Below are 7549 nucleotides of genomic sequence, written 5' to 3'. Positions count from 1 at the left end.
ATAGAGTCATAAAAATCCGGAAAGAGTTGGAGGCTAAGAAATGAGTCGTAGGACTCTATTTGCCTACGTAAGACACGAAGTTAAGAGTCTTATACACTTAAGTTTCTTAAGGATATATCAAGCTTACGTAGTACGGATTACATAGGCTCTTAAAGTGAGACGAAATTACGAACCCGCGAGGAAGGGAAAAAGACGACGCGTGGCAGCCAATGGAGGAGCGACATGTGGCAGCACCTCAAGCAAGCAGGTGATGCACCTACTTAGGTTCAAGTAGGTGATGCAGCTGCTTGGGGGAGGTGGACCCCGCTGCCACGTGGAAGCCCCTAATTGGCAGCATGACACGGTGGCCAATCATGGCTTGACACGTGTCATCCTTAGGGGCTGACATGTGTCACCCCTTGGGACCACATATATGTATGATATACATCTCAAACTTCAGCTTGTTCACCAACATTTCCAGCAGAAACGTGAACAAAGAACCCTAAAGCTAAGGAGAAAAATATTGCGACGGCTTGGGAAAAAAATAGGTAAGTCCCATTTTCGTTCCATAAATTAATTAATTAGCGTATACTACGATGATATGGAAGTATTAGTAGTACAAAATTAGGATTTGATGCAGCAAAAAACGGACAGCAAGCTGCCACGACGTTACAGCATGCTGAAAATATTTCCGAGGCGCGATTTTGGCGAGTTCTAGCCAATTTCGGGAAAGGTAAGTTCTTACCCTCTAATATGAAGTTTATGATGTTAAATTATGGTGTATTACACACCTTAGGAGCTTCTGGAAGTTGGGGAAAAGGTTTGAAAAGTTCAGCGTTCCAAATTAACGAATTTAGAATCGCTATAGTTAAGTTGTTGTCGAAATAAAGTGTTGTACGTGTAGGGGCTGCTGCTGGTTGTGTTGTGGCGTGTTGCAGGGTCTAAAAGTTATCTAAATGAGGTGTGGGAGCTGCTGGTTGCAGCCACAGGCTTTGCAATTAAATAATTCACGAAAGAAAGATTAAAAACTCTAGTTTTGGTATCTTAGTTTCGAGTGAATTGTTGGGGGTTTATATTGTATAATTTTGGTTGTAATATGTATATGTATGGGCTGCTGGTTGCATTTTTGGTTGGCTGCAGGTTCTAAGGACATAGTTGGGAATTCGGATAGGGCACATTATAGGGGAGGTGCTGTCCGATTTTCGTTAACATCCTAACTAGTTAAGGAACTAGTCGAGAAGGCGAGCGAAGGGATGAGTGTTATGAATACTCGTGGGTAGTCTAAGTTGCTGAAAAGTCCAAGGTTGTTAATACTTACATTACTTCCATGTTAAATAGGTTTCAAGGACAACGATGTGGACGTGATTAAGAGAAGTCCATACAAGGTATGTGAAGCTTTCTTTTGGCATGTTTTTGGAATTAGTATGTAGAACTATCTTTCTTTTCTTTTGGCATGTCTTAGATGTAAGTTATAAATGATATGTATATGATATGTGGGATTCAATCCATTCATAAAGCTCTGGATATAAGTCGAAACTCTTATTTACTTCTTGATGTTAGAACTCCTGCAATAGCTGAGTTGTTGCCCTTAAGTCTTTTATGTGATGAAAACTAGTACATGTAAAGCCCATTTCTCCTTTCCTTTGGAATGGCTTAATTTTAAGTTAAATAGTATATGATATAGGTTTAGAGGTAATTCCATTTATGAGCTCTGATTGTAACTCGTGACTTGTAGTTACTCCTGAATATTAAGAGTCTGAAAGTAGTCAAACAATTATTCTCAAGACTGCTATACAGTGAATAGTAAGTGGAGATACAAGCTCCTTTCCTTGAAATCTCTGGAATGATCAATGTCACTGATTACATAACTGTCTCTGATTGCATAACTGTGTCTTTGATTGCATAAACCATGTTTCTGATTGCATAAGTTATATGGCATTGTCTGGATGCATGTTTGTGATTCTTGAGGCCCCAACGGATGTAAGCCCTAATGACATCTAAAGGGATACCTCGGATAATTACTCCCCCAGTCTTCAGGTGACGGTTCACTTGACTGTTTCATTGAGTCTTAGATAATGACTTGGTTGCATATGGTTTCTCACTACTCTACTCGTACATACTGTAACCCATCCTTCCTCGAGTCCCACGATGGGCCGGGATATGTTATCGTGCACAGTGTTACTACTTCTTTCACCGCGTCCCGGGCCGGATGTGTATAGTTCCACGCACGAGGAGACGATGCCGTACGTGAGGTGTGATATATGTTATATGTTATGACGATACGATTATTCACCGAGTCCCGGGCCGACTGTAATATGATTGTATGTGTGGTGAAATAAGGAAGGAACACCGAGTCCCTCCTTAGAGGACCGGGTACATATGTATATTATGATGGTACGCTATAGACGTACACCACTCCATTCACCGAGTCCCTCACTAAAGGGCCAGATACTTTATGTAGGCATGCATATGAGATTAAAGCAATACATTGTGTCCCTGAGCCCCGCAGTGAACCGGGTGTGATACGATGATATATATGATAAGATGATACCGTATACGATGGTATGATACCGTATACGGTGATATGATGAAATGAAATGCATTATGATATGATGATATGTGATTATGAAGAAGTGATTATAACACCGAGTTCACTAGAGGGCCGGGCACAGCATATGATGATGTGTATGATTTACGTGTCCTAAGGTGCAGGTAATTCATTTAGTTATTATACTTGTCCCCTGCATCCCTATTTCAGTTATGATCTCAGTTACGATGTGTTATGCTTTACATACTCAGTACATATATCGTACTGACCCCCTTTTCTCGGGGGGGGGGGCTGCGTTTCATGCCCGCAGGTACAGATGTTTATTCTGGAGATTCATCAGCATAGGAGTTCCTCTCAGCTGTGTCGGAAGTGCTTCACTGTTCTGGAGCCTAAATTTTGATGCTAGTCACTTAATGTATATATTTGTACATTCAGGGGTACGGCGGGGGCCTTATTCCGCCATATGTTGTTGTTACTATTCTTAGAGGTCTGTAGACATATGTATATGTGGGTTGTTTGTGAGTTAGTTTTGATGTTGCCTATTCGATATGTTGTGAATGTTTTTGTTATAGCAGCCTTGTCGGCTCACGTGCCCTTTCATGATATGATACAAATGAAAGAGGCTACATGTACATAAAAAAAAGTTTTAAACTATTGGGGCTTTTGTATATAGTATCACATCACACACGGTTCAACTTACGTGTAGTTGATAAATACGCATAAGAGGGTTCAGGTCGGACCCCAGTTGCGGCCTACGGGGTTGGGTCGTGACAACGCGTGTGCACAACGTCGGCCCAAAAATAGTGGAACTCTTAAGGGACGAGGAAGGAAAACTTAAGGAACAAATGCTGGAACTTCTATTCGCCCCAAGAAGTAAAGAATATAGGTTGGTATAACGCTACTACTTCAACAAAACCTTAGATAGTTATCGTCGGAATACTAGCACTGTCTAATTGGAATTGGAACGACTACAAGATGAAGTAATTCTGGGAAAAGAAAAAGTGGAAGGTAGCCTCGGATGATTTGTTCCTTGGGTCACATTATTCAAGTACCGATTAGTAGACAGGACCTCACATTAAATATGGAAAGGGTCTCATCGCTTTAAGGCTCCGTACGCGGATAGTTCGGTTATAAAATATGAAGATAGACGGAGACATGATGCAGTACCAATTAGATTGGAGGAGGAGATTGGGCGAAATTGAGACTGGACAAGGAGACATAGAGTAAGGTACAAGCAGATGAAAGTACGAGTACCCTCTAAAGGGGGGAAATTAATGAGAAAATGGCAAAGGTAGGAGGAGGCAATTTATATAGCAATATATGTGAGATAGACGTCTAAACTTGAATAAAATATCTTGCTGAACCAAGTTAGAAAGGTCCGGAAGCTACCAATAATTGGATAGAAACCAGAATGCTACATAAGGTAGTGTTAAGAAGTTTCCAGCAAGACCCGGAACAACATGACACTAGAAGGCGGCTGCGTATAAAAACAAAAGAATGTACCAATGAAAGGATATCAAATATTTCAAGAGACACTACGAAGGATAATGACACCATGCTAGACCAAAAGCCAAAACGTTGGTTATAGAGTTAGTCGCAAATGATGTTGTGATGGATAAATAACCAAAGAAAAAGTAATAGAAAGCCTCCTGTGGTAGAAAATGAGGAGAACACAAAGTGAATAGAGGATAGTGGAGCTAAAGGGCTACGTCGATACTGGATGCAAGATAACAGACGAAAGGACAGGGCAAAACATAAAGACTCGCGAGACAACGCTAAGATTAGTCTGGGCTAAATTGAGTTCCCCACACATTATGGCAAGGATTACAATGAAACGCGACACGAAAACTTCCCAGGGAGGTCACCCATCCCAATATTACTCTCGCCCCAGCACGCTTAACTTCAAAATTCTGATGGCATTTAATGTGTTAGTGCTGGTATGATCGCACGAGATAGAAGAATCTGAACTAGCGACGGAGAAACGACATAAGATTATGTTCCCGGAGTACTATACGTTACGTTGCGGGTATTGTAAAAAGAATTTAAGGAAGACAAGAAGGATTAGCTAACTGCTAACTGACGACACACTTGAATGCCACAGTTCGTCGACATAATATCAGTTAATGATAGGCAAATGATCGAATAGCTATACAGGTCAATGGACGAGGGAATTTCGACACCACTTGGCAGCCAACTCTAAGGAGATAAAGCAAAACCCAAAAGGTAAGGGTACCAGCTGATGTAATTTACGGATGACAAGAGGTAATACCTATGGTCGAATATTCCACAATATGACCTGGGCTACAAGACTCACTTCACACTCCATCGACAAATTGCTCTAAAGGGAATGTTACCTGTGGATTAATGATATTAACCCCTGCTCCTTCGATCAAGGGTTACCTACTCCGCCGAGAAGGTGTAAAATTGTAGAGTAAAAGAGTGGTAGGACCTTACGGAGTCCCCATAGCTATGATCCTAAGCAAGGGAGCCCAAGTTCCAATTAACTAGCGAGAGACACAAAGATAGGTTAAGCTAAATTACCGAGATGGAATTAGTACTACGGGTGGAGTAAGACGTGGCCACGAATGGACCAAAGATCTACCCTGACATCGAATGTAGGATAAGGGGGAAAAAGGCAGGGTAGAACATGAGGAATAGCGAGGTAACGCTAGGATGATTCTTGTACCCTCTCATATTCTTGAAAAGGTAAAGAATGACACAAGATAATGTGTCTAGAGGATTACAAGCAGGTGTAAGGGAAATTATGAAAAGGTTTAAGTAAAACTAACTAAACTAGCTAGTTACTGCAGGATAGCGAGCTTCTATGCCAAAACTCTTTTGGAATTATATCAGATCATGCAGGACAAAGCAAAGAATGACTACGAGAGCCATTATATGGGGCACTGCATCATTATTCGGTAGCTAACCCTAAGGATTGGAAAAAAAAGGGGAAGAAGGACCCCAAAAATCGAATGCCAGTTAAAGTTCTGAAAAAAGTCGAGAAGGACTATACGAGGCTAACGGTTCCCAAATTATCAATATTGTTATGAACCTATTTTGTACTCTGTAAGAGTAGGGTGCTATATGGGTTATTATTAGTAGGCTAATAAATCAGCCCATTTGCTCCAATCAAGAGCACCTATGCAGCTAATATTAGGTGGAGTTATAGAACATGGAGATGGTAAAGTTTTGTGAGGTTTCCCCAGTTAATATCTCAGATAGAGGGACTTTAATTATGATTAACATCTAGAGATCAATCCAAGAAGAGATTGGGAGCACAGACAGGTCTTCGTACCACATATTTCCTTGAGCTGCTGAACAGACTGAGAATACTATCAGACGTTAGAAGATATATTGCGAACTAATATGGTTGGCTTTAAGAGTAACTGAGATGATCGCCCACCACTTATTGAATTTCCCTACGAGAAGGGCTACCATTCTAGCATTCAGATGACTCCCTACAAGATGTTGTAAGGCAAAGTGTATAAGTCCCCCTGTTGGGGAGAAAGACTAAGTTGGTAGGCCAAACAGGATTAAGCAAACTATTGACTGACAACCCAGAGTCGGCCGAAGTGATGTGCAGAGTCCCCCAGAAAAGGGAACTTGACCCAAAATATATTAAACTGTATCAAGTTACTCATAAGGTAGGCAATGTGGCTGGTAAGTTGAGCTTACCACCTCATTTGGAAACTGTACGCCCAGTCCATCAGATAGGAATGCTTCGCAAAGATACTAATGAGCCACTCAGGGTATATTCCATAGATGAGGTCCAGGAGATGGAATCCTGCAAGGAAAAAAAACCGATCGCCATCTTAGATTGGCAAACTAGAAGATTGTAGACTAAAGATGTGCCTTTCATCAAGATACCGTAGCAAAATCAAAACCAGAAAAGGGGATGACCTGGGAAATTGAAGAGGACAGGAAACACAAGTATTCGTTCCTATTTCCCGATGTCTACAAGTAACCCCAACTCCTAAAACCTGTTTATTAATCACTCTGGTGGGAGTATGTATTATAACAACAGCAAATAACCTCCCAATACTCTGTATGAAGTTGTAAGGGAGATTTTGTTTAACATTCGGGGACAGATGTTCTAAAGGGGGAAAGGATGTTACACCCCACACTTTTGAACCTTGAAACATGTCCCTAATCTTCTTGAAAGTAGCCATGAGACCCCTACTATCCACACACATTAAACAACTCGAAGGAAAGAAGAATATGATACCTCGTGATAGGGAAGGTTGGAAATAGAGTCGTGAGAATCCGAAAGGAATTAGAGGCAAATTAATGAGTCATAGGAATTGATCTACCTACATGAGCTACTAACTTGGAAGTCTTACATACTTAGGCTATTGGAGTACAAACCTACGAGAGGGAGCAAAAAATAGTTTCCAAACTTACGAAAGTCAAGCAAGCAGGTGACAAGCAAGCACCTCAAGTAAGAAGGTGACAAGCAAGCAGATGACTCACCTGCCTTCTTGGGGGGTGGACTTCGCTTCCACGTGGCGACATGTGATAGGCCGCATGAACCTAGGTGGCGTTCTAGGGGCTGCCACGTGTCACTCTAAGGGGCTGCCATATGGCACCTTATTAAAAGGTGGATATATGTGTGGGGATGACTATTAAGTCATTTTGAACTCAAAAATCAGTCCAAAACATAGAGAGAAAAACGTTGGAAGAAGGAGAGAAAGGGGCAGCCATGGTTTCTAAGAATTTAAGGTGAGTTCTTCATTTTTTCTCTGCGAATTAATTATCTACGGTGTTCCTCAAACACGTGGGGGTGTATATATGTATATTGGGATGCTTATGGAATCATTTATTTAGCTTAGAACTTTGAAGAGATAAGGAGAAGTTGAAGGAAAACCTTAGGAACAACAAAGAGGGAGCTACGGGTTTGAAAAAAAGGGGTAAGTCCTATTTTTGTTCCGTAAATTAATTACTTAGCGTATACTACGATGATATGGAGGTATTAGTAGTATAAAATTAAGGTTTGCTGAAGCAAAAATCGGACAGCAAGCTGCC

The 7549-nt window shown here is 41.2% G+C and overlaps 1 pseudogene; it reads right to left on the bottom strand.

Moving 5' to 3' along the window:
• Window positions 1–4358: 4358 nt before the first annotated feature.
• On the bottom strand, window positions 4359–4478 carry LOC129871797 (5S ribosomal RNA; annotated as a pseudogene).
• Between the last annotated feature and the right edge of the window lie 3071 nt (window positions 4479–7549).

This window comes from Solanum dulcamara, chromosome 10 (genome assembly GCF_947179165.1).
Source record: "Solanum dulcamara chromosome 10, daSolDulc1.2, whole genome shotgun sequence".
Taxonomy (NCBI): Eukaryota; Viridiplantae; Streptophyta; class Magnoliopsida; order Solanales; family Solanaceae; genus Solanum; species Solanum dulcamara.
This window is presented reverse-complemented; position numbering and strand designations above follow the sequence as displayed.